A 27282-nucleotide genomic window follows, 5' to 3' on the forward strand; every position below is an offset into this window, starting at 1 on the left:
GCGTTCTGCTAGACATGAACATTCACTATTCAGAACCTGCACTGGTGGAGAGGCCAGGGTATGAAGTCTGGGGGTGACATTAGCTATTAGACTTCCATATTCAGCTTAATCGACTAAAAGTATGCATGAATCCTGATTAGACACCATATTTGGTCATTGTTAAACTGGGTTCAGGTTGTTGGTTTAACAAGCATAGATCAAATATTTTGACTTCTTCTGTCAATAGTGTATGGTGACCATCACTTGATTGGGAGGCAAGCAATTTGTATGGCTACATTGTCTAGCTTTAGTTCTGTCACTTCTGGACTCTACTATCAATTTTTAATACTACTATAAGACTTTTTTATTACAACTTCTCATCTGCTGTCTCTCACTAGCTGGTACCTCAATGGCTACCAGTCCACCTAAGATGTAAAACTGCCCTCGTTTGCATTCAAATCCATTTCTGACTACAAATATATCTCAAATCATTCCACGAGACCCTCCAGTGATCTGCTAATGCCCTTTTGGCTCATTAACCACCTTTAACGGATTGCTTTGAGACTTTTTTCAGGTTGCTTAATTCCATGGAATTATCTCTCTCATTCTAGACTAAAGCAGCCCATACACTCAGCCGATTTTCTGGCCGACCGATCGATCCCGATCGATCGATCGATTGCAAATCGGTTGGCCAATCGACCGATCGACGGCCGATTTCGATCGATTTCAATGGATTTCCATCGAACTTGCAGGGTGGAAAATTTAGGTCGATCTGATGAGATTGCTTATCAGTTTGCATTGGCCTTAATGGAAATCTGATGGCAAAAAAATGCCATCAGATCGAATTTCAATAGATTTCAAACTGAAATCTATTGGAATTCTATCCTGGTAAAAAATGTTCTAAAAACGCATCAGATAGATCATCAGATGCATTTCTTATCTATCTGCTGCCAATCTGACGAGTGTATGGGCACCTTTATTCTTAGACTTTTTCTGACCTTCATTATGTTCAAACAGTCCTTCAGAAAATATCTCTTCAGAATCATCTACCCATCCTCCTCCCTATCTGCTGCGCTGGTACCATCCTTTATTATCATGCCCTGGTGTCCTGTGTCTCACCTTTTCAGACAAGCTTATAATTTGCTATAGATAGAATTTAAAGCTCACTGTTTCAACTGCTAATTTCTTCGACTACTCCCTCAGTGTCACAACCCCACTACCCTCTAGATTGTAATATTGTTTCAATGCACTTTTTACTGGAGACCTTTGTGAAAGTGTCTGAAGACTGGGAGGGGGCGGGCAATGATACACAGACAAAGTAAGGGAGGAAATGATGTCAGGATTTAATTCAAGGTAGACACAGAGAAAATGGAAAATCCTAAGAAGGATTTTCTCTTTTTTTACTATTGAAAAATCACTAAAATCAAAACATGGACAGTGTAATACATATCAAGAAGTTTTAAATCAGGATGATACCATTTATTGGCTAACTAAAAATGAATAAAAATAAGCAAGCTTTCGGCCTTGCAGCCTTCGTCGGGCTTATATCCTGTTAGTTTGCAGGCTTGTGGTACAGACAGCTTTATACATGCAACATCAAAAGGGAAAACAGATATTTTTTTTCAAGCATAAATACATGTCATTAAAGAGGAACTTCAGCCTAAACAAACATACTGTCATCAAGTTACATTAGTTATGTTAATTAGAATAGATAGGTAATATAATCTCTTACCCACCCCGTTTTAAAAGAACAGGCAAATGTTTGTGATTCATGGGGGCTGCCATCTTTGTCATGGGGGCAGCCATCTTTTTGGTTGAAAGGAGGTGAAAAGGAGCAGGAGACACAGTTCCAACTGTCCTTTGTCCTGATAACCCCTCCCAGCTGCACACGTTAGGCTTCAAATGTCAAATTCAAAGTGTAAAAAAAAAATTGCACCAAAACAGCAGAACGAGAACAACAAAATCAGAAATCCTATCATGCTTTGCACAGCATCAGGGGGAAAAAGCTTGGGCAGTTTTCTTCTGTGCAGCTAAAAATGAGGCTTGTATAAGAGAAACAAAGTTCTGATGCTGTGAAACTGTTAAAGAAACACAAAGCCTTTTTAGTGCTGCTGAGTTGATTTTTAGTCCGGAGGTTCACTTTAAGATGCCTTAATTCAAACAGACCATCTAAATGGGGTTAGAGGTTGTTAGCTAAGATAAGGATCCTTGTTTACTCCATGCTCACAGACCTGGGATTAGGATTGACCCAGAGGTATCGTAAATTCTTAGTTCATAAGTTCAGCTAGAATGGCTGAGAAAGTTCAAATATCATCAGTCTCATACCAATATAAGAAGTTATTATTCAAACCGTTCTGCACAGCTTTGAACCAATTTATAATACATATGTTATATAAGTAAAGCAAGTACCTATCTATTTATATATGTGTGTGTTTTTCTGAGATAGTATGGCTGACAGCTCCAGTTTAAAGCATCATTTATGAGGATGGGTGTGTCTACTAGATTTAAAATGTGTGATCATTATCTAACGCATGTGACCATATTATCTTTAGTCACTGTTGTGCTGTCAGGCATGCGGAAGCAAATATCAGAATGTTAATTTGTTTTTTGTTTTCTTTCTTTTAACTAATTACGTTCACGCACTGGCCTATAAAATGTCATTTGCAGCAGATTGGAGGACAGAATTAGTGTTACACCACAGGTCACTAAATTCTTGATGAAGATTAAGTCACATCCAGAGACACACAGCGCAAGTCGGTGTAAAGTTTAAAGTGACATGTGTATTTAGCATGCAAAGCACAGGCCACTTGCAGCATTGTCTTATTATTCCCCATCTGAATAATTCAACAAGACTGATACATGAAACATAAACTTTCTCTGATTATATTAAAGTAACTTCAAAGTCAAATAAAAATAGCAGAATGCTGGGGCAAGTCATTTGCATGCACAATGCTCATTAATTTCAGGAGATTTTTTCCTTCTTACATGAAGGGTAGAAAATGAGATTAAAATAATGATAGTACATCTTATAAATCATTTCGATTAAAAACAAAATGTAATGGAAAAAGAAAAACACATACTGATCTGTAATAGGGTATGTTCGTTACATTGTATAATGTAGTTTGTTGTGCCTTTTTGGAGTTGTTATTCGTTTTGATTCAAAAGGAATTTGACCCAAATATAGGCAATCTGGATTTAGTTCTGGCAGAACCAATTACCAGCAGGATTCTGGGAAAACAATGTTTTGCTACTTGGTGAGCTATTTCAAACAAATGCATTGGGCCACCAATCATTAGCCACAGACAAGCAGGGGGAGATTGGGAAGTCTGTCAGCCATCTTAAGTGTGGCGAGTATCCTATTGGATGCCTTGATCACCTGATATCTGAGTACACCCAGGCCCTATAAAATGAGAGAGATGACATCTCAGCAGCTGTTTTCCAGTGAAATGAGATCTACCTCTCCAAGGAGTGTTGTTGTTGAGAGCATTGAAGGGAACCAACCAAGCGCCACTTTTTTTTTCTGCATTTTGTTTTGGTTTCTAATAACTATAGGAGCTGCCATGTTCCCACCTCCCCTTCTAGCTGCCCATCATTTATTAAGGGAAAGGTGTGAAGATAGCATCTGTGACTTCTCTAAATTCTTTGAAACATAGTGTACAGTGTCTTCTCCCCCCTGCTGATGAAAGCTTTCATTTCCTCTCTGCTAATGTGTGCAGTCCTTATCTGCCTGAAATTTCTCTGGTCGGCAGGCCTCGGAAATAGGATAACAAAGGCCCCTGCTAAATCTTTAAATGTAAAAAGAAGAGGTAAAATAGATTTTTTTTAATAATGAGCCACATTCTTGGCATGCATGTTTAATGTGTTATTGAGAAAATGGTGCTTGGTTCACTTTAACCACTTCAGCTCCCTTGGTACACATATCTATGCCCCTGTAAACTGCACTTCAGGCTCAGGGGAGTAGATATGCATACTGTTTACTTACCGCCGCCACTCACAATCGCCGTGTGCCTCCCATTCGCATTTGCCGCATTTCTGTCCCTCCGTGATCGGGGAATAGCTAACAGCTGTTACCAACCCCGATCACTGTACCTGTAATAAATCAGAGCTTCCAGCAGTTTTATTTAAAGGTAATCGCTCGGGCCCCCAAAACGCTGCATAATCGCTTTGATAAGCCATAGTTTGCAGTAAGCACAAATCTGCTCAAAATGCTGCATGTCCTGTGATTGTGAGCCCTAATCGCAATTGCAGTTATGGGTTTTCCCCCACCCATTTTCATTGGCAAAGCATTTTTGGGAATCACCAGCGATTGTTGGCGATCCCAAAATGCTGCCAAAAACGCCCTAGTGGGTTCCTTTCCTACCCTTAGAGTGATTGGGTGAACAGCACCTTATTGAACCATTAGGGTAGGTTGCAGTAATAATACCGTCCCAGTATTCGACCAATTAGAATGCTTCAAGTGGTATACGTTGCTGAGATTGGAGAACTGTTTCCTATGGACTTTCCTACTGGCTCATCTCAACCATACTTGTTTCAAAGAATGCGTAAATAAATAATTTGGCTCAGTATACTGTATACCAATCTATCTTTTTACCTATCAATATAATATCTAGTGATGGTTAATGAGATGCAAATAATTTTTAGTTGATGCAGGATTATGCAAATGGTGTATGCAAAAGTATACAGCCAGAAATTGGGCCAATCATGTTTTACGGAAAGACAAAATAAGGTTCTATGCACAACCTAATATACATCAATAATATACAGTAGCAATGGTGTAATAGGATATTCGGATGCAGTGTCAAAAACATGAGTCATATACAGTATATACAAGACACGCACACCAATCAAGTTTTACCTCAGCAGGATTTGATTGGTTCATTTTCAGGCTGCATACATTTGCATACAAAATTTGCATAATCCTGCAACAACTCAAAATTATTTACATCTCATTGACCATCCCTACTAATATCTATATTGGAAAGTATACAATGCTCATTATTATTTTTTTAAGTTTTAAAAATACAGTTTTCATGGATATACTTCATTGAAAATGGGAAAGAGAACCATTTAACATTCGTGAAGAACTCTTCATTTGCAGAGTCATTTAGACCAATTATCCGTGGAGCTGTTATTCCCAAAACACATTTCACGCTTTCCACTTTCCTTTAAGACGGCGATAATATTTAAATATATAATCAGAAAGTCACCTGAAGATTCGATAAGCCGAAAATTAACTTTATATTTTGAGTTGCAGAATATTAGTACAGAAACATTCTATCTTTGGCGAGCACAGTCTCGGCTCCACGTCAAAGCTATCATACTTAAACAGACATTCGCTGTTTTCCCAGATAAACTGTGTTCACAGAAATACTGACCCCATGCTGTTTCTACGCTATATTGCTGTGTAAATTGTTATGCCTCAATGGCGTGCCATCATTTCCTTAACTCAGAACTTCATGCAAACTTTTAATTTGTTACAAACTTCAACACTTCTGTTTCAATACAATTTTCTACGCTATGATCCAATTTAGGAGAGGATTTAAAATGTCTAATGGTGTTTCAGTAGTCTGTGACTCCAATTTAGTAATCTTTGATGCCTCTACTCTTTGTAAAGCCTGGTACACACATGCAATTTTCATTGGTCAATTTTACTGCTTTTTTATGTGGTATGAGAGCTTACCTACACAATCAGTTCATAGTATTAAAAATCTGCTTAGAATCATGCTACGTGGAGGTGGTAAAATTGGCCAATCAAAATTGTATGTTTGTATTAGGGCACTAGGCTTATCCAAGATGATATATCTGATCATTGGTTGTGATCACAGAACTTGGAACCATTGGACCATTCAGAGAATGCAGAATGTTTCTGTGTAAATCGGATTACCATGGTAATTTTAGACCAAACACAAGATTCGGATAGTACTGAGTTTTACCGAGTCTTGTGATTGGCTTAAAATCTCAGAGGTATTCCGATTTCCACTATGAACCTCTGCATTCTCGGATTGGTCAAACACTACTGAGTATTTCCAAATTCCAAGTCTTGTGATTGGCCTAAAATTGGAAATTTTAGACCAATCACAGGACTCAGAAATACTTACAAAGACTCAGTATTATCTGAGTCTTATGATTGGTCTTAAGTTGCCACAGTATTCCGATTTCCACAGTAGACTCTTACATTCTTTGAATGGTCCACTACATCCTATCCATCCTATCCATCCTATCTAAGCATTTGGGCAATGAGAGAATCTAGTAGTTGTATCAATGATGTCTGCAATTAGCGGATTCCACAAAACAACCATTAAAAGGGAAAAAAAAAAACCTTAGTTAACAATCCCCCCCCCTAAACTTTACTTGGAAATCGGAAAACCGTGGAATCAGTTCAGGTAGAAAATATACAGATAAGCAGTGGTGCTCGGATACCCCCAGTCACGGATTTTAGTAAATCCGATCATGGTAGTCTCGAAATCCGGATACGACTGATCCAGACTTGATGCCCAATTCCAAATTTGACTTGGATTTTAACCGTGATTAAAAGTGATATCCATGATCATGGCTGTGATCATGATTTCTTAATAGCAAAGCCCCCTTTACATGCTAGAAACCACAAATTAGCCAGATCTGTTATGAAGAACTTAGCCCCAGAGGCATTGCCTCTGTTGGTCTACATTTGATTTCAGGTGCAACCTTGAGCGCTGTTATTTGTCTGTCTGTCTGCTTGATGAAATGTCTATACCATTTATGATTAGCAGCACGAGGAATGTTATGTGATCGGCAAAAACGACTCGTGATCACAAGTTACTCGTGATCACGATGAGGGCGAGCACCACTGCAGATAAGCAGACAGCTTAGCCTTTATTGCTAACATAAATATCAGATTCACAGTAATGTTCTTTTAAGAAAAAGTGGGTTTTTTTAAATTGCTTCTTTAAGCAAATTAAATTAATATCTAATAAGGCAACCATATGTAGTACACATATGCTAGGATTTCTGCTTAGTATTCTATATTTATTCTCATCTTTAGTCTATTGGAGCTTCCAAATAAAACACTGTGCATTCACTGGGCTTGAGGCATGAATGCGGTCTTGTTGAGTTATTCCTTGACACCAATCAGATTTCAAGTTTCCAGTTTTTTAGTAAGAACGTATTAAATGCATAAGAACTTTGAGGATTAGAGGTGGGGTTGCGCAAGTGCCACGAATGAAAAGCAGAAACGCTTATTTTCGCTATTGATCATTTTTTTCTTCAATTTTCATAAGAATGTATTCATTCACGGGAGATACTGCTTGCTTGCCAGTGGGAAACAGCCATTATTTCCCACAACCCAATGAGGTTCACAGAATGGAATCTGCAGGGCCATGGCCCTGACATCACATTGTGGGAGGGGTTTCTCAACAATATCAGCCACACAGACATCCTGGATGGTTTATTTTGGAAAAAGTTTCAAAGTCTCATGGGAAAGGAGCAGGGCCGCCATCAGAAATTTTGGGGCCCCTCACAAATCATCAGTCCGCCCCCCCCCCCCCACAAACTGAGAAATGTGCGTAGCCATTACATGTTGGCAGAGCTAGTTGGAGGCTTAATCACGAATAACCACTGTGGATACTCGTGATTCAAGTTAGCCCTAATTGCCACAGCTGAGCGGCTAGATGCGGCGGGGTTAATTACCCAGAACGCCGCTCTCCGCCCAGCGTTTCAACGAGGTGCAAGTGTCCGAATGGACGCGTTGCAAGCCTCGATATCGAGCACTTCCTCCTTCAAGCCGGAAGGAGGAAGTGCTCCATCATTTTTTTAGAACCTCCCAGTTTTATTTTCTGTTTAAAAAAACCTAAAAAAGTAGGTTTAATGCTATGTCTCATATGGTAATGATTCAGCTTTTCCCATAGTCTCGCAGTTAGCAATCATGCGACCCCCAACAAGACAAATTCAGCAATCATGAGGCCCCCAACAAACCATGAGGCCCCCAACAAGACAAATTCAGCAATCATGAGGCCCCCAACAAGACAAATTCAGCAATCATGAGGCCCCCAACAAGACAAATTAAGCAATCGTGAGACCCCCAACAAGACAAATTCAGCAATCATGAGGCCCCCAACAAATCATGAGGCCCCCGACAAGACAAATTCAGCAATCTTGAGGCTCCCAACAAATCATGAGGCCCCCAACAAGTAAAAATTCAATCATTAGGCCCCGAACAAGACAAATTCAGCAGTCATGAGGCACATAAATAGACAGCATTTCACATAAATAGGCAGAATGCCCCCTTATTATGGTAGACACCTCTCACCTGGATTCTGACAGGGACCCCCAGGTTAGGTAGTGAGTGACATGAAGCCCTTTAGGCAGTGAGTGACAGGGAGCCCTTTTAGGTAGTGAGTGAGTGACAGGGAGCCCCTTTAGGTAGTGAGTGAGTGACAGGGAGCCCCTTTAGGTAGTGAGTGAGTAACAGGGAGCCCCTTTAGGTAGTGAGTGAGTGCCAGGGAGCCCCTTTAGGTAGTGAGTGAGTGCCAGGGAGCCCCTTTAGGTAGTGAGTGAGTGCCAGGGAGCCCCTTTAGGTAGTGATTGCCACGGAGCCCCTTTAGGTAGTGAGTGAGTGCCAGGGAGCCCCTTTAGGTAGTGAGTGAGTGACAGGGAGCCCCTTTAGGTAGTGAGTGCCAGGGAGCCCCTTTAGGTAGTGAGTGAGTGCCAGGGAGCCCCTTTAGGTAGTGAGTGAGTGACAGGGAGCCCCTTTAGGTAGTGAGTGAGTGACAGGGAGCCCCTTTAGGTAGTGAGTGAGTGACAGGGAGCCCCTTTAGCTAGTGAGTGAGTGACAGGGAGCCCCTTTAGGCAGTGAGTGAGTGACAGGGAGCCCCTTTAGCTAGTGAGTGAGTGCCAGGGAACCCCTTTAGGTAGTGAGTGAGTGACAGGGAGCCCCTTTAGCTAGTGAGTGAGTGCCAGAGAGCCCCTTTAGGCAGTGAGTGAGTGACAGGGAGCCCCTTTAGCTAGTGAGTGAGTGCCAGGGAGCCCCTTTAGGCAGTGAGTGAGTGCCAGGGAGCCCCTTTAGGCAGTGAGTGAGTGACAGGGAGCCCCTTTAGCTAGTGAGTGAGTGCCAGGGAGCCCCTTTAGGCAGTGAGTGAGTGCCAGGGAGCCCCTTTAGGCAGTGAGTGGGTGCCAGGGAGCCCCTTTAGGGAGTGAGTGAGTGACAGGGAGCCCCTTTAGCTAGTGAGTGAGTGACAGGGAGGCCCTTTAGCTAGTGAGTGACAGGGAGCCCCTTTAGGTAGTGAGTGAGTGCCAGGGAGCCCCTTTAGCTAGTGAGTGAGTGCCAGGGAGCCCCTTTAGGTAGTGAGTGCCAGGGAGCCCCTTTAGCTAGTGAGTGAGTGACAGGGAGGCCCTTTAGCTAGTGAGTGACAGGGAGCCCCCCCCCCCCCCCCAGCCGCCGCCGCTGCTTCCCCTACCTTGCCAGCAGCCCAGCGCCAGACCTCAAGATCAGCGGCGACCCGACCAGTAAGAGCGGGCGTCGGATGCACCCACTCTATATGCGGAAGTGATGTCACTTCCGCATATCAGTGCGGGCGCTGGGTCCTAGCGCCCGCACTATTGTCGCCGCCTGATCGGGGTCTGACGCGGCGGCGGCTAGAGGGATGGAGGGAGGGAGCAGCGGCCAGAGGGGTTGAGCGACGGCCGGGCGGCACCCGCAGCACCCGACAGGGCCTCGGCGGGGATGGGGCCCCCTTGCAGGCCCCGGGCCCGTGACGGGAGTCACGGATGTCCCCCCCTGATGGCGGGCCTGGAAAGGAGTATCAGCTACTGATAAGGATGAAGTTCAATCCTGGGTTAAAGGACAACCGAGGTGACATGTGACATGACGAGATAGACGCGTGTATGTACAGTACCAAGCACACAAATAACTAGGCTGTGGTCCTTTTTTTCTTTGTCTGCCTGATAAAAGTTAAACATCCGGTATGCAAGTGACAGTTTCTGTCCGGGTCGGGACTGGGTTAGACTGGGTCAGACAATAGCATAACCCTCACTGATCAGTAATTACAGCCATAAAACACTTTCCGGTCAGTAAATTACTTCTAAGAGCAAGAACAAGATAAATTGGTCAATATTCATAGATTTGAGCTTTGGCATACTTCAACAAAGGTGTCATTGAGCATAGACAATGAAACAGTAACAACTTAAAAACTAGATTTAAATCTATATATAAAATCGTGTGTGTAGGTGTGTGTGTCTGTGTGTGTGTGTGTGTGTGTGTGTGTGTGTGTGTGTGTGTGTGTGTGTGTGTGTGTGTGTGTGTGTATGTGTCGCGATCACTTGAAAACGGCTTGACCGATTTGAACGAAACTTGGTATGTGGATACCTTACTACCTGGGATGATATGATGATATGTAAAAGGCTTCCATTCTCGCAGTAATCAAGCCAGAGTCCCCACACTTGGCACAGTTGGTCACTTGGTGACCGAGGATACAAATCCAGGAAAAGTGGGCAGAGCATAAAACAGCCAATCAAATTTCAGCCATTCATTTTTAATGGGAAAATGTAAACTGCAGCCATTCTAAGACTGTTAATCGCATGGTTCTCAAACGTGGCACACTTGGCCACTGGGTAAATGAGATTAAGATTCAGGAAAGTGGGTGGAGCCTACAACAGCCAATCACAATTCACCTATTGATTTTCAAGAGGAATATTGAAACTGCTGCCATTCTTACACTGTTTATGGTAGAGGCTTCAGACTTGCTACAGTTGGTCATTGGGTGACCGCTAAGCGCTGGAGGAAGCCCCAGGTATGTATGAATCTTTTATGTTTGTTCATCTCTGGTTTCTTTTATCTCTCATTTGGAAATCCATCCCTCTTTGAAAACTTGTGTAGATGAGGCCACGCCTCCTGCTTCTGCCTAAGAAAAGGAAGCATAACATTCAGAACCACACCCTTTTTTTCTAAGCCACTGTCTGGAAGAAAGCAACAAAGGCATGTCCACTGCCCTATGACTATTGGTTGACAAACACTAGTGACACTTATTTGAAAGACTAACACGTGCAGAACTTTAGGTGTTACGGAGAGCTTGGACTGAAAAATTAGGAACTCCTGGGTCTCTGTTTTAATTTAAAAAGAAATAAAGAAAAGAAACAAAAATCAGACAAAGGAAGTTCTCTGGCAATTCATTACTGAGAACAGAACATCCACGACTTGGCACTTGAGTCACAAATTACTCATAACTTCTAAGACTTAATCGATGACATCCATTACAATAATTACACAACATTATGCTAAAACAGTTTACCTTTATATGTGTTCATAAAATGATGATAGGATCCAGCCCTCATCGCTCTACAGACAAATATGTTGCCGTAGAGGGAATTCTTAAATCAGTATGTAAAGTGCTCTTCATAATTAACAGGCAACTTCTGTTTGATTTCCTGCCAAGAATATAATAACTTTGTTGCTCCAGAATGTAAAACTTTCACAAAAAGAGCATCTATCTACTTCATGGGCCTTGTGTGATTAGTTTGGCTCTAATTAACAGAGGATCTCCGACGTGAGAGAGAACTGCTGACATGCCTAATGCACAGGGTTCAATAACAAAATGAGATGGAATAAATAATGGCAGAAGGACATCTGTCACAGATAGTCAAGGATGAGTATTAGAAAGGTATTTGGGGATAGAATAGGAGGGCACAGCTGCACATCCCGCCAATAGCAGATTTATTGTGTTTTTATGAAAGCAGGCCCTTTGAATACCTGAATTTTGAGTTGAACATTGTTATTTTATGATTTATACTGTTTACCTGCTTACATATTTCTCCTATGTAGACACATGTAGGCTCTTACATCCAGGGGCGGTTCTTCCATGAAGCAACGTTAATTACGTGCTTCAGGGTGACAACACTTAGAGGGCAGTAGGAGGCGGCTCCACTCCTGAAATGTCCGCCTCCTTGCTCTCCCCATCTCCTCCTCTCTAGAGGCATGGCGCCGCTTCACTTTCCTGTTCTCAGCATTCCAGCAATGGGATCTCCATCCCTCGTCCACTGTCCTGTATCCATGGCTACAGCGGTTGATCTGTCACGCGCTGCCAGGTTACATGAGGCGCCACTGTAGTCAGAGAGGAAGCAGGACTTCACATGTGGCCGGTGATCCTATTGCTAATCTGCTGAGAATGGTTGACTGATGCAGATCTCATACTCGGCATCCTGGGGATCAGATGCTGCCAGCAGGGGGGAGATGCTGTCTTGGAGGAAGCAGAGGGAGGTACACATAGTGTGCGTTACTAAGTAGGGCTCAGTGGATCAGCTCACCCAAGCAGTGGTTCCTGAAGGGTCTGACTAATGCAAGGAGAAGAAAAATTGACTCGAATTGGCTACTGTGCCATAAACTGTTAAAGTGGAACGACATTTTCATTTGAACAGGTTGATTCACAAAGCAAAGTTATGTTGTAGTTAGACAGTTTAGTGCACCGCAAATGCATAAAGGTTTACTTGCACAAAGTGAGGCATACAATACATGGTGCACTAAAATTGCATGCATAAATCCATGTATTACAAGATAATGCTGCCCCAAAAAGCACATATCAGGTATCAAGTATTTTCTGGAATTTAATGTTAAAAAGAAATTCAGTCAGATTATAGACTATGGCCTCGATTCACTAAAAGGTGCTAACCTAGTTAGGACACCTAAAAGCTTTGGACGTGCAAAGGGTGCTAGTTTGCACGTCTAAAGCTGGTATTGATTGTGCGCAAAGTTTAGCACTGCCCGGTGCGTGCGAAACGTTGCACTGTTCATTTGCTAAGTACGCTTATCAGGCTAATTAGCACGCGAACGGTGCGACGTTTCGCGTCACGTGCACCACGCAACACTAAACTTTGCGCACGCAAACATTTGCGCCCATGTTAGCTTTTACCACCCTTTAGTGAATCAAGCCCTATATGTCACTCAGGGGAACTAACAGGAGGGGGTGGAGCCTCAGGGTGAGCATTGGCAGGGCGTGTCAATATTTACTTATAGTCTAAACAGGCAGTAGGAGGGGGAGTGGCACACAGTCTGCAGAACATGATCACATTGTCTTATGCTACGCAGCAATGTAATACTGCACTGTGTAAATCAAAGCATCTTATACATTTCTTAGTTATTATTCTGGTAGGTGAAACAGTTGCTGCATATCAGTTTGCACATAGTTACATGCTGGCGTTAAGAGAGGCACTCCAAATCTTTTGGCTTTGGAAAGTAGGCACTGTGATTGGCCTAAGGAAGTGGGCTTGTACCCACGAAACGTGTTTCCTGTGCAAATAAAAACTACTTTTAGACAACCTCGCCAGTGTCATTGGAGAGGTTGTTCACCTCTATCTTTTTGCTTTAATTGACCTTTTTAACAAAATGTATTGCCCTCTCTCCAGCCCTTTTGTGCCATTTTACCTCCCTGTTCCTGGGGGGGGGGGGGGGGAGGGAAGGGGAGAGTTCAAGGGTCTGACCACCTTTCATCTGGCCAAAACTTGATTGCCCAAGTGGAGAGGGGTCTGTGTGTTCTCTACCTGTTCCATGTGGTTTGTTGCCCCTCATTGCAACCCATTTTTGTGAGTACATTTCATCTCATTTTATATTCCAGGAATAGTGACATATTGCAATATTGGGCTCCGGCTGTTTTTGTGTCTTTTCCTTAAAGGACCTCTATTTAAAATACATGTAAGCACATACAAAAGTATACACATACGAAAGTACGTTTCTTCCAGAGTAAAATGAGCCACAAATTACTTTTCTCGTATGGTGCTGTGTCTGTAGTAGAAATCTGCAGTAGAAATCTGACAGAAGCGACAGGTTTTTGGCTAGTCCATCTCTTCATGGGGGATTCTCAGCATGGCCTTTATTCTTCATAAAGCCACTAACTGAAAAGGATTTATACAAAAATGCTGGCCAGCCTCCCTGCTCGCTTCACACTTTTTTGGCAGTTGGACAGAGCAACAGCAATTCACTATTAAGTGCTTTTGAAAATAAAGAAAACCCTGAGAACCTGGCCCCCAATGTGGAGATGGACTACTCCAAAACCGGTTCTGTCAGATTTCTACTACTTACTTTAAGTGACAGCAAGATAGGAGGAAAGTAATGTATGGCCCATTGTACTTTGGAAGAAATGTACTTCTTATTTGATTGTGTTTACATGTATTTAAAATTGTAAGATTTTTGCGAAAGTGGCCCTATAAGGTGAACGTTCGTCTCACTCCCTCTTGATGTTGGCTGGAGTTGTCCTTTAAGTAAGGAGTTTCTTGTTCGACATTTTCCTCCCTAAATGCATTTTATGACCGGCGAGTGGTAACGTGACCTGAACTCTTAAGCATATGCGTCTGATGGTTCATTGAAATGCTACAAGGCAATGGGACGTAGAATCATTAAAACTTAACAGAGCAGGGGAAACATCATTTAAGCCATCAGATACACACATAAAAAGGTTAAAGCAGCAACATTATGCTGTCTCCTCATCCACTCTGTGTTCGAAATGGTTATTACCGTCTTTTCTTCTTATTACAACCTTAATTTAGGCTAAATAGTTTTCGCCTCTCTGAATATCTAATATTCTATCAAGTCTAATCAGATAATCATTTCAGCATCCACTGCCTCACTGTCTCGGCTTTTAAGACGTTTTCCCTATTATCAGGCGAAAGGTACATTATTCCACTCCATCTTGTTTATGTACTGGGGCCCTGCTGGAGATCGCAGAGCTGTGTTGCTTTTAGCTACTGTTGATTTAAAGAGGAACCGGACTGGTTCATTTACTTCACAATTCTTTTTACATTTTTACAACTTACCAAGCTGATTTTCTTATATCATTTTTACCGACTTGTGTTATACTGTTATTTTACATGCAGCTAAAATGTTGCCGCACTTATACTTAATGCCCCTGCCGAACCATCCAACCTGATTCTAGTAATGCCTCCCTTTCAGGTCTGGATTTACCTCACAGGAGCCTATAGGCACAGATGTCCTGGCACCCCAGAATGCACCCTCCTTGAACCTACAAACCCCCACTGAACTGCACCGCAAGTGTGCTGGCTTGCACAGTTGTCACTTCTCCCTTTCTTCTCTTTCCCATCATAGATAGCTACAGGTGCCCCTTAGCATTAAGTAGCCAGAGATGCCCTGAATATTAAGTAGTTAGAGGTGCCCCCAAGTATTAGGTCGCTAGAGGAACCTCAGTTTTATGTAGCTATAGGTTCCCATGACTGAAGGGAGAGCTTGTCAGTGGAATGCCGGGTGCTGGGTGAGTTGACTCTCATTTACACTCTACTCACGACTCTGCATAGGGCAAGAAGGGGGGAGGCACTTGGAGAGGGGAGTGAGCCGCCTTTCCATCATCAGGCGCCTGTAGGCACGTGCCTACAGTGCCTTATGGTAAATCCGGCCCTGCTCCCTTCCATTCTGTCTAGTCATATAGGAAGAGTTATAAATTATGGCTGGTCAGAAATTCCAATATCCCATCAAGTGGAAATTCCAGTTGGGTAGAAATTGGGCAGATTTCCGCCCCAGCTATTATCCAGACTTGGTTTGTTGGATGATAGTTGGGCATGTGGAGGTGTGACAAATGACTAGACAAGCAAATGATGACAGGCGGTTTGCCCAATCCAACCAGCGGACTACTCACACGGCTGTTTCGCTGATATCGTGCAGTTGACCACTGGTGTACGACTTGTATTTGTTTTGAATGAGACCATAACATGCAGTCTGACGTTCACTTGAATGTACAGTATGCAATTGAGTTGGTTGGTGCGTGGAAAAAATAAGTCAGGCAATCACTTGGTTGTGCGGCCGGTCATGTCGCCGAGTTGGTTGTGTGGAAAAGTTGCATGGTTGTGTGGAAAAGTTGCACTCGTGTACGAGCCCGGAGTGTTCCTAATTCCAGCTTGTTACAAGGTCGGTATACAAAACATCTGTCCACATAAGTAATCAAATAGATTCTAAACTAGCCACCATGGCCAAGACCAAAGAACAGGGCCAGATTTAGGCCTAGGCCGCCTAGGCCATGGCCTAGGGCACTACAGGAGCAAGGGAACCAAAGCAGCAGACTAAACTGGTGCAGTATTAGCAAAATTGCAAATGCTGCAATGCAGGGAGATTGAATGAGCGCCTAATCTCCCTGCTGCCAGCCGCCTGTGCAGCAGCCACCTTGCTCTCTGTGCACATTGGCGTTTGTGAAGGGTGGCTACGGACTTGGGCAGCATTGGAGACGGAGGGCAAGAGGAAGCTTTTGCACTGGAGACGAGCAGAGAAGTGAGTGACACTGATGGCTGATGCAATGTGGAGGGGAGCTGTACTGAAAAGGGGCGAGTGGGAAAGGGAGGCTTTAAGGAAGTCATCTGGCTACCTATACTGGAGGGGGAGGGGAAGGGGACATCTGGTACCTATACTAAAGGAAAAGATGGGAGGGGTCATCTGGCTACCTATACTGGAGGTGGGTCCTCAGGCTACCTATACTGGAGGAAAGGGGGAGGGGTCACCTCGCTACCTATACTGGAGGGAAAGGGGAGAGGTCATCTCGCTACCAATACTGAAGAGGGGCGGCTGGTGAAATTGGCCTTGGGCGGTAAAGAGTATAAATCCAGCCCTGCCAAAGAGCTGTCCAAGGATGTCAGAGACAAGAATGTAAACCTGCACAAGGCGGGGCTGGGCTACAATACTATCACTAAACAGCTTGTTGAGAAGGTGATAACAGTTGGGGAAATAATTTGCAAATGGAAGAAACACAAAATAGCTATCAATCTCCCTTGGGCTGGGGCTCCATGCAAAATCTTGCAAAGATCATGAGAACAATTTCTACAACTTGAATGTATAAAATAATTATATAATTTGGTGAAAGCGTACCTTGATGGAAATCCGCAGCTCAGAGCAGTAATAATGTGCCTGAGGAAGTTATATACAGGAGCTGCTGCAGATCTCTCTGTGGTATGTTTTTTTTTTAAGGATCTAACGCCCCATTCACACCTTAAAAAGAAAGCGCAAACGCAAGCGTTTCGCGTTTGTGTGAGCTGTTTTTTCCCCCTCCCGGCGCTTTACTGTGTGTTGCGTTTTTGTAAAAAGTGCTTTTCTAAGCGCTTTTTCAGAGCGGTTTTGTTATTCACTCCTTGACGCAAGTCAGAAAGTGAACTCTTTAACCGTGAAAATAATAAATACAATGTATTTATTCTTAAAAACGTTCACGCAATGGCTGCACAATGCGATTTTGTGAGCGTTTTGCATTTTTCCTATACCTTCCATTATAGCAAAAACGCCTCAAAAACGGTACAGGCACCGCTTTGCTGAGCGAATCGGATCCGAAACGAACTGCTCAGCTGTGAACTCTATCACAAGGAATCATTGCACAAGCATTTTGTGGGCTATTTTGAAAAAAGGAGGAAAATGCCCCTAGTGTGATCGGGTCCTAAAAGCTTGTGAAAAAATAGCATGGCTTTGAGACCCTAAGGGCCCTTTTCCACTAGCACGATTGCGTTTGCTGAATCGCAAAAGCGCAAAACACTAGCGATTTTAAAATCGCTAGGGTTTGTTAAATAACATAGGAATCACGGTAGGTTATTTCCTTTACCGCGATTAAATTTTTACACAAACGCAATCGCGCGGAGGAGCGATTATTGCCACAATTTTGCTATGCCCTGCAGTGCATAGCAAAATCGCAAACGCTATCGCCGGGAAAAAAAGGATTTTGCTGAATCGCAATCGCTAGCTTTTAGCGCTAACGCTGGCATTTGCAAGTGGAAAAGGGCCCTATATCTGGAAATAATCATAACGCCAGGGAGGTTAATCAAAGCAACATAAAAAATTATTCTTGAAAACAATAAGGTAAAATAAAACAATGTCTACACCGAGTATTATGCAGAGTCTCATGTATACACGACTCCCTTGATTTAATGTAAAAATTATAGCTGTCGTGTCCTCTTGACAGGCTGACACATTCTGCGTTACCTTTTGAAGAAATATTTCTATTTAAACTCTTGAAATATTCATGTGTAAAAATGAAATGAGCAACAGAATAATGTAATAATGAATAGTATTACTGTTTGACAAGTCTAATAATATGTCCTTGCATGATCTATCCTAAACTGTAAGAAAACACTCGAACGCGTAGTTGGTTAATGCGCACAGACACTATGAAATGCAAAACATGCTGTTAACACGCATTTCACATTTTTTTCAGTTTTGATTTTACTTTGTCTAGACCATTGTTAAATAATAGATCAGTTAAATATATGTATTCAAATATCAGTATTTATTGTCTTTCATAAAACATCTTCATGTTTGCAACAAGAAAGATGGAACGTACAGTATTTTTTAAAGCAATAGTTAGGGATGGCAATGCTTAGAAGAACTCATGGAGAAGCATGTGATCAGTGTGATCAGCTGATAGACTTGTAAGGTTCTGATTTGCTGTAAAGACTTCCTTGTTTAACACATGATCATGATCAGCAAATCAGAACCTCACAAATCCATCAGCTGATCAAACTGATCGCTGCTTTTCCATTTTACATACCTGGGGCTTCCTCCAGCCCCATACGCACATATAGCTGCCACGCCGCCGTCCTCTTCTTCTCCCTCTACTGTACCTGCTCCCGTTACTTCCTCCAGTCGCGACCAGTCTGCGCAAGAGAAGTGCTTCCTCTACGAATCTCTCCAGTGGCTGCTGGAGAGATACGTAAATAGCGCACTTCACTTATGTCAGACTAGCTGCGAGGAAGTAACGGGAACGGGTACAGAAGACGGAGAAGACTGAGGGCGTGGGAGCGATATGTGCGCATTGGGATGGAGGAAGCCCCAGGTATGTATAAAACTTAATTACTTTCAGCTCTGGTACACTTTAAGCAATGCCACCTGCCCCTACCCTAGGATATGACTTAAGTGGGCAATTTGCATTAACTCTACACATATTTTATGGACAGTGAGACAAAGTCAGAGGGTGGAGAAACATAAGAAATTTGATGATGAATACATTAAGAACCCACTGGGCCCCCTCTGCTCCAGGGCCCTATGGTTGCTATGGCTGCTATGGCTGTTGCTACGCCCCTGCTTGGGTCCCTTTAAGTCCTTTTTATTTTATTTTTTCTGGCACCAAGCTTTAGTTTGCAGTAGGCTTGTTCTGGGCGCAGATATTTTGGCGCTGGTCATCCTGGCACAGGGTGTTTTGTACTTGGATCGGAGTCATTTGTAACATGATCCCTCCACTATACTGCAACAGGCAGATCTTCACACTGCCCTGAGATCACCTAGGCTCAAGGCTTGATTTAGGCCAAGGCCACCTAGACCATGGCCTAGTGCACCACAGGAGCAAGGGCACCAAAGCAGCAGGCTAAACTGGTGCAGCATTTGGAAACTTGCAAATGCTGCAATGCAGGGAGATCAGGCGAGCGCTTGATCTCCCTGCTGCCAGCTGCCTGTGCAGTGGCCACCTTTCTCTCTGTGCACATTGGCATTGTGGTGGGCGGCTATAGACTTGGGCAGCACTGGAGACGGAGAGGAAGAGGAAGCTTCTGCACTGGAGACAAGTAGAGAAGTGAGTGACGCCGATGGCTGCTGTGATGTGGAGGCGAGCTGTACTGAAAGAGGGGGAGTGGAAAGGGGAGGGATTAAGGGAGTTATCAAGCTACCTATACTAGAGGGAAGGAGAGGAGGGGTCATCTGGCTACCTATACTAGAGGGAAGTGTGTTTGGGGGGGTCATCAGGCTACCTATACTAGAGGGAAGTGTGTGTAGGGGGGGTCATCTGGCTACCTATACTAGAGGGAAGGGATAGGGGTAATCAGGCTACCTATACTAGAGGGAAGTGTAGAGGGGGGGTCAACTGGCTACCCATACTAGAGGGAAGGGATAGGGGTAATCTGGGTACCTATACTAGAGGGAAGTGTGGGGGGGGTCATCTGGCTACCTATACTAGAGGAAAGGGATAGGGGTAATCAGGCTACCTATACTAGAGGGAAGTGGGGGGGGGGGGTCATCTGGCTACCTGTACTAGAGGGAAGGGATAGGTGTCATCAGGTTACCTATACTAGAGGGAAGTGTGTGTGTGTGGGGGGGGGTCATCTGGCTACCTACACTAGAGGGAAGGGATAGGGTCATCTGGCTACCTATACTGGAAGGGGGGTCATCATGTTACCTATACTAGAGGGAAGTGGGGGGTGTCATTTGGCTACCTATATTAGAGGGAAGGGATAGGGGTCATCTCGCTACCTATACTGAAAGGGGAGTGGGTCATCAGGCTACCTATACTGGAGGGAAGGGGGAGGGGTCTCGCTACCTATACTGAAGGGGGACGGCTGGTGACATCGGCCTTGGGCGGTAAAGAGTACAAATCCGGCCCTGCCTAGGTTGCAATGGCAACAACTAGAGCCTATGCTTATTTGATCTGGGGGTTTCAATGGGGAGATTATAGAACACAATGGGAGGATGAAGTCATCATCATAGGGTGAAGAAATTAATATGAACGCTTTCCCCTGAAGAAATAGTGGGCACCAGGGCTGCAAGCTATACAAACTGCGGCTACAAATATTGTACAAACTGCGTCTTTCACGCCCGCTATTTGTAACTGCGGTTTGTAAATTGGGTGGAGGCCCATAATTTTATCAAATTACCTTTTATAGCCACTAATAATTAATATAGGCGCATATGGTGGCACCCATATAATTGGTGGATAGGGTTAGCTATCCGCAAGGGGGAGCCTGTGGGGTCTCAGGGTTAGGCATCAGCGGGGGGGTCCTAGGGTTAGGCATTGCCAGAGAGGGGTGTTAGGGTTAGGTGTCATGGGGGGAGGCTGTCTTAGGGTTAGACATCCGCGGGGGAATCAGTTAGGGTTAGGCGTTGAAAGTAGGTATGGTCAGAGATGCCGATTTCCGATTCCGCAGCTTTCCAATTTCCGTATTCCGATTTCCAAGGAGTGTTTTTTGGGGGGTAATTTTTGCATTCTCTGATTGGCCAAATACTTTCGAGTTAGCTCTGCCTTCTCTGATTGGTCTAATGTTTCCGAGTTCTGTAGGCAAAATACTGAATTCCAATTGGAAATGCAGAAATTTCATTTCTGAATGAGCATCCCTAACTGAGAGGGAGGGCTTGTTTGAGAGTAAGGTTAGGTTACTCTGTAGTAAAATACCTGTAAAAGGTTACCGATATTTTACTTTCAAAATTAATAGTGGTATATGTGTAATATTACCGGTATTCCACAAGTGGTTTTCTCCGGTGCCCAAATTGCCACGGTGGCCTTTTTAAATGTACATATCCGAGTAATGCTATTGAATCTTGCACAGGGCCAGATTTGTACTCTTTACTGCCCAATGCCACTGTCACCAGCTGCCCGCCTTCAGTATTGGTAGTCAGATGACCCTTCCCCCTCCCTCCAGTATAGGTAGCCCATTGACCCTTCCCTCTAGTATAGGCAGCCAGATGACCCTTCCCCTGCCTTCTCTCTAGTATAAGAAGCCAGATGACCCTTCCCATCTGTATAGATAGTGTGATGACCCCCCTGCCTCCTGTATAGGTAGCCAAGTGACCCCCACCCGTAAAGCCTGCTACCTACCCGCCCTTAATCCTCTGGTGCCCTAGGCCATGGCCTCTGCGGCCTTGGCTTAAATTTGGCCCTGATTTTGCAGTAAGAGCGGGTACATATAAGGAAAATAAAAATTACACTGACCTACTCAGCCTCTTCCCAGTACACAACCGGAGTCTAATGCCAAGAAAATATGAATAAATAATACATTTAAAAAGAGAAAAGTTTCCCAGCACTGTCTGGTAGCTGCCTTTCTTCTGCAAGGCTTTGCTAGGAGTACGGCTGTCCTGGAATGCGCCATAACTACTCCATTTATATGACACACAACACTTCCATAATTTTATTAGATAAAATGAATTATGAAAATGTGGAAAGATATCTTTCCTATTAAGGCTTTAATTTATTTATGCGCGATCAGGAGCGACCCATTAGACAGGGCAGTTTATAATCCATGCTATGTTTGCTCAGAATAAATAGAGTTCCTAAATTCAATTTTATTTATTATTCAATCTGATCTTTTTTTTTTTTTCGTTTTGGCTAGGTGTTTATTCATCAAGTGTGGCGTCCTTATTGCCTATATATTATGCAGGATGTCTAATGAAAACACCAGTGGAAAAATAAATATTGGCGTCTGAAATGATCTTTGGGCCAGACTGAAGTACAGATTGGATAACGAATGGAAAAAATGATTGTCTAAGGCACAAAGAAAAAAAAACGCACAAAAAGAAAAAAAGCATACAAACGACACATATCAATACTCGCCAAATAAAATACTAATAATCTGTAAATATCAATCAATCCACCATACAAAACTCTGATGATCTTTAACTAATATTGGCTACACTCCTGGCAGTATTTCGGTTTTCAGTTTTCAAATCTGCATTTCTGATGCATTTCTGAAATCGGAAAATGGAATTCGGAAATTGGATTTCTGCGGAATTCCGATTTTCGAATTCCAGTTTCGGTTTGGAAATCGGAATTTCCGCGGAAATCCAATTTACCGCAACTCGGTAATTTTAGCCCAATCACAGAACTTGCAAACATTGGAGCAAAGAATGCAGAATTTTCCTGCAAAAATCGGATTCCCACGGTAATTTTAGACTAATTATGGCTGAATTTCTGTTTTTCCAATTTTCGTTTTTCTGATTTCCATTTTCCCGATTTTTTGTTTTTTTGCATTTTCTGATGCAAAAAATAACTAAAAAAAAATACTCTTTGAAAAGGGGCATTTCTGACCATCTCTCAGTTTGATCATCTGTGTCATTGAAAACTATGGCATTGCCCTAAAATGAAAGCCACACAAATGTTGCAGTTTAATCAAAGTAATCAAATCCATCTACATACAAGGATATAATGTTTCCCACACACTTGGGGGAAAATTGATTTTATTGCCATGTGTGTGGGCACTGTAAGATTTTTCCTGAATTACTGAGATTAAAAATTGTCTTCACAGCCTCAGGCTCACAGCTCTGGGGCACGTTTTCATTTACCGCAGTTCCACCTGTGGCCAGTAGAGGGCAAAAACTTACTGCAGAAGCTCTGGGCTCACAGGAAATCTATCTGTGATGTTCAAACATAAATCACACACAGTGCCCTGCAGCGGGTGCACCTATTCTGCATTATGCAAGGAATCCGAACATTCACTTGTGTGATTTTCCTATACCTTTCAGCAAGAGGCAGCATAAGAAGGATGTTTTCCTTTTAATTGCATTCATCACAATCTATTACAAGTCAATGAACCTCAAGCAAGGAAAAACACAGGATTATCTGCAGAGGGGGTGGTGATTTTGAGATTATCATATGGTATCCAATCTCACCTGCCAAATGATAAAAGAATTCCATCTTGGATAAAAATAACATTTTTCCTAAAGCTGTTGCAGAGTGAATAAAACACTTATTTAAGCATAATGATGGCTACATGTGTGGCAACCTGATAGGAAATGTCTGAAAATCTTACCAACCAATATGTAGTATAAGGGCACTACTAATTAAAGATAATCTATTGGAATTAGTTTCAGCTCCTTTGTGCTATTCCTACAAATAAAACAAAAAACATTGGTTAAAATTACTGAGTGCAGAGAGCGCACAGCAATTTTACTGCTAATTATGCAGAAAAGGTGGAGTGCATTGCACAATTTGTGTAACCTGCATTACCTAGGTAATGTGACATTGCTATAGTAATGCATGCTACACTAATTGCCTAGCATGCATTACTCTAACCATGCTCACATTACCTAGGTAATGTGGGTTGCGCTAATTGCGCTATGTGCGCTACCCTGTCAGCCACACTGAGGAAACTTAGCAGATGCAGTTTTAAAGATGCTTTGTTGGGGCTTGCTATACTTTAGTACTGTATAGCAAACCTCCTGGCCCCCAGCATACATTGGGGCTGGCGGGGATCGACATGTGCAGTGTGGGCATGGATGTGTGGCGGGGATCTTCATCCAGAGGATATTGCCATCAGATCATTTCCGAGAATATTGATGTGGGATCATAAATTAAAGGTAAGTATGTATGGCTAATTAGGAACCATAAAGGACTTTTGTTTTTCATTTTCAAGGTTTTATTTAACTTTAACCCTTTGTGGAAATGGGTAAAAGGTACAATAGTGCCCCTATACCTGTTTCACTTGGGGCAGGCCGTTGGGGGTCCCCTGGTTAAAATTCTACCATGACCCCCCCAGGGAACCCACATTCTCCTGGGCACCTGAGGTGGAGAAGAGCTCCTTGTCCATGGATTAGACAAGAGCTTTGGGGGAGAGGGGAAGGCCTTGTGGCCCCTTTCTTCCAGAGCCCCCCCCCCCCACACACACACACATTGTGGACCATGCAGGGATGGTATAGCTCAGGGTGGGGAGTCCCACACAGTCCAGGTGCTGGAATTTCTGGCTATACCAGCCTGCATGGGTAACAAAGGGTTAATGGACATCCAAGGTGACATGTGACATAATGAGATTAGAGATGTCGCGAACGGTTCGCCTGCAAACTTTTGCGAAAGTTCGATTCGCCCCATAATGCACTATGAGGGTCAACTTTGACCCTCTGCATCACAGTCGGCAGGCACATTGTAGCCATTCAGGCTACACTAAGCCCTGGAGCCCAATCCCCCCTTATATAAGGCAGCCTCCGGCGGCCATTAGCCTCACTCGTGTGCCTGCTAGAGACAGCTGCTGCAGACTTCTCCTAGGGACAGATTAGTTAGGTTCTTGGCTACTTAGCTTGCTCCTGGCTAATTATTATTGCTTTTATAGCACCCCTCAACAGCTCTTTTCAGAGCTCATCCTGTCCTTTTTTTTTTTTCTGTGTGTCTGTTATGATCATGTCTGCAGCGTTTATTGCTGGCTGCAGTGGTATTGTAACCCAAGCAGTTCTGATGTCATTACATGCATTTTCTTGCATAGTTTGGTTTGTACTTGAACTAGTTGCTGATTCCATCTGCAGTCACTCTGAAATTAATGACAGTTTGACATGCTCTTGTGTAAACAAACATTGTCTGCTGCAGTGGAGGGGCAGTCCCTTTCCTGCAGGCTGCATATCATTGTCTGCCTTTTCCTGCTATCAGCCTGTGATTAATTACCATTCACTTGTGTGGGAATCTGCAGGTCTGCTCCCATTGGATGACCTCAGTATAAAGAACTGCTTCCTGCAATGTCTCATGGGCTACCATAGTTTCAGACTCTATCTGTTACTCTGCTCGTGCCCCACCTCGTTCCTGGTCCGTGTGGACTGCGCTGACTCCTGCGAAGGGGTCAGCGAGTCCTCCTAGTTCTGCTCTTGTTCTAGAAGTTGTTACTTGCTTGTCTTGTGTCATATATTGGTTCATCGCCAATATATACGCATACTTGCGCATTTTGTTATTTTCCTTGTATCCGTGTTACGTTGATATATCAGTGTTGCTGATATATACGTACACGAACTGTTTATTTCCTGTGTTCAGTTAGTCAGTTTTCCAGCACGTTTTGGTAGTTTGCGCGTATCGTGAACACCCGTGCTGAGCTAGTTATCCTGTTCCTGGTCCTGTTTGTGGATTGCGTTCATCTCTGCGAAGAGATAACGAATCCTTCTGAATCCTGTTCTGTTACTGTTTGTGGATTGCGTTCATCTCTGCGAAGAGATAGCGAATCCTTCTGAGTCCTGTTCCCTGTATTACTCCAGTCCTAGTCAGTGTTCCTGCTTATGTCATATATCGGTTCATTGCCGATATATACATATGTTAGTCAGACCTTACAAATAGTTTCATTGATAGCTGTAATTGTAATACGCTAGGAAAACATACTTATTGTATATTTATCTGTGTTACGTTCATCTATCTCGATCCTGCTATTTCCTGTCTCTCCTGTCCTGTCTTTGTGAGGCACGCCATCGCCGCAACGCATTGGCTGCCTCATTCCAGTCTGTCTGGTTTTGGACGCTTGCTGTCGCTAAGTAATCGCTAGCTAGCAAGCGTTCATTCTGTCTACCTGTCCTGATCTCCTCAGTCCTGGTTTATGCGCTCAGCGCTACTTTGCGCTGAGACGTTATTACGAAAGTGTTTGTGGCTGTTCAGATCTGCACCGGCTCTGTGCACCACAATCTCCTATTGGAGTCAGTCCTCTCCTCCACTAAACTGGGGATATCCTGATCCCTTGTGCTGGTGTGTGTACCTCCTTCACGTCAGCTTATGTGTTGTATGCTGACTGTGGAGATTACACCCCCAAGCTTAACATTATGGTAGCCCCATTACCAATCCCCATTGTAGGGGGGGTTCCCAGCAAAAATGACACTGTTTGTTATGGTTCCTGTTCCTTTAAGAAATTTGAGAAGCTCAATTCTGAAACAGAAAATGAGTTTTTTTCTGAATGTGCCAGGTTCCTGGCCAATCCTGAGCTCCAGGCTACTCCTGTTTCAACGTGGGCCCCCCAGCTAGTTTATGTTTTATTTAAGGGAAGATTGTTTCAGTGGGCCTACGATGTCTTGGATCATACCAATTTAAAAGAAAGACCACTGGAATTTCTAGCGTTTGTGATCCATAACTGGCTGCGCAAAACCGATTTGCCTAGCCCTTTTGATAAGCTCCTGGCAGCTTGTCAATCAGCTGCTCCTTCTACTGCCTACAAAAATAATCAGCAAGCAGATAATTGTTCTGATAACTTTTCTTCTACTAAGGCAGCAGGGTCTAAAGCCAAACGTAAACGCTCCGAAAGAAAAGCGTTACAATCAGCGGAGTCGTTGCCTTTGGCGACTGCGCATCAGATCTGTAATGAGACTCCGCCAGTAGCAGATAATGAAATTCAGTCACCATTCAGGGGAGTCAAATGGACCTATGAAACTACTAATGAACTTTCATTGCTAGCCAGGGAAAATAAAAGTTCTTGTTTAAATGAATTATCTGAATATGATTATGAAGATATATTACAGAGTATTGAACAGATCAATTTATTCGTGCAGCAAGGGAAATTTGCATACACTACAGTTCAACACTTGCTACAGGTATTGGAGATCCTTAGGAATAAGAAATCGGCCAATCACCTGCTAAATAACCCAATGTATGTTTCTGCCACTAACACATTTGCAAACTATGATCAGCCGGAATGCTCAGCTGTTAAATATGCATGGGATCCTCCATTTGAGAAGGGAGAGATGGAAGCCCTGGTCTATGAATGGAAGAAAGATGCAAGTTCATTTTGTCAGTTTTACAGTGCAAAAAGTGAATTAGTATTGAATGCATGCATTAAGTCTGCCTATAACCTAATAAAAACTGGTGTGTGTGGGTATGACTTTGTGGCTTCATTGATCGATGTGTGGAGAATGATTCTGGACGAATTTTATGCGATTCAATCAGT

At 43.3% G+C, this 27282-nt stretch overlaps 1 protein-coding gene and 1 long non-coding RNA gene across 20 annotated transcripts in view; one reads left to right on the plus strand and one right to left on the minus strand.

Annotated features, from left to right (window-relative positions):
* Positions 1-22171, plus strand: part of LOC137545006 (uncharacterized) — a 90437-nt gene extending 68266 nt beyond the window's left edge. The window contains exon 5 of the long non-coding RNA XR_011025964.1: positions 22003-22171. This is a non-coding gene — a long non-coding RNA (uncharacterized lncRNA). The remainder of the gene's footprint in view (positions 1-22002) is intronic.
* ROBO2 (roundabout guidance receptor 2) overlaps positions 1-27282 on the minus strand; it is a 1374514-nt gene that overhangs the window by 1052089 nt on the left and 295143 nt on the right. The window lies entirely within an intron of this gene.

This window comes from Hyperolius riggenbachi, chromosome 2 (genome assembly GCF_040937935.1).
Source record: "Hyperolius riggenbachi isolate aHypRig1 chromosome 2, aHypRig1.pri, whole genome shotgun sequence".
Classification (NCBI taxonomy): Eukaryota; Metazoa; Chordata; class Amphibia; order Anura; family Hyperoliidae; genus Hyperolius; species Hyperolius riggenbachi.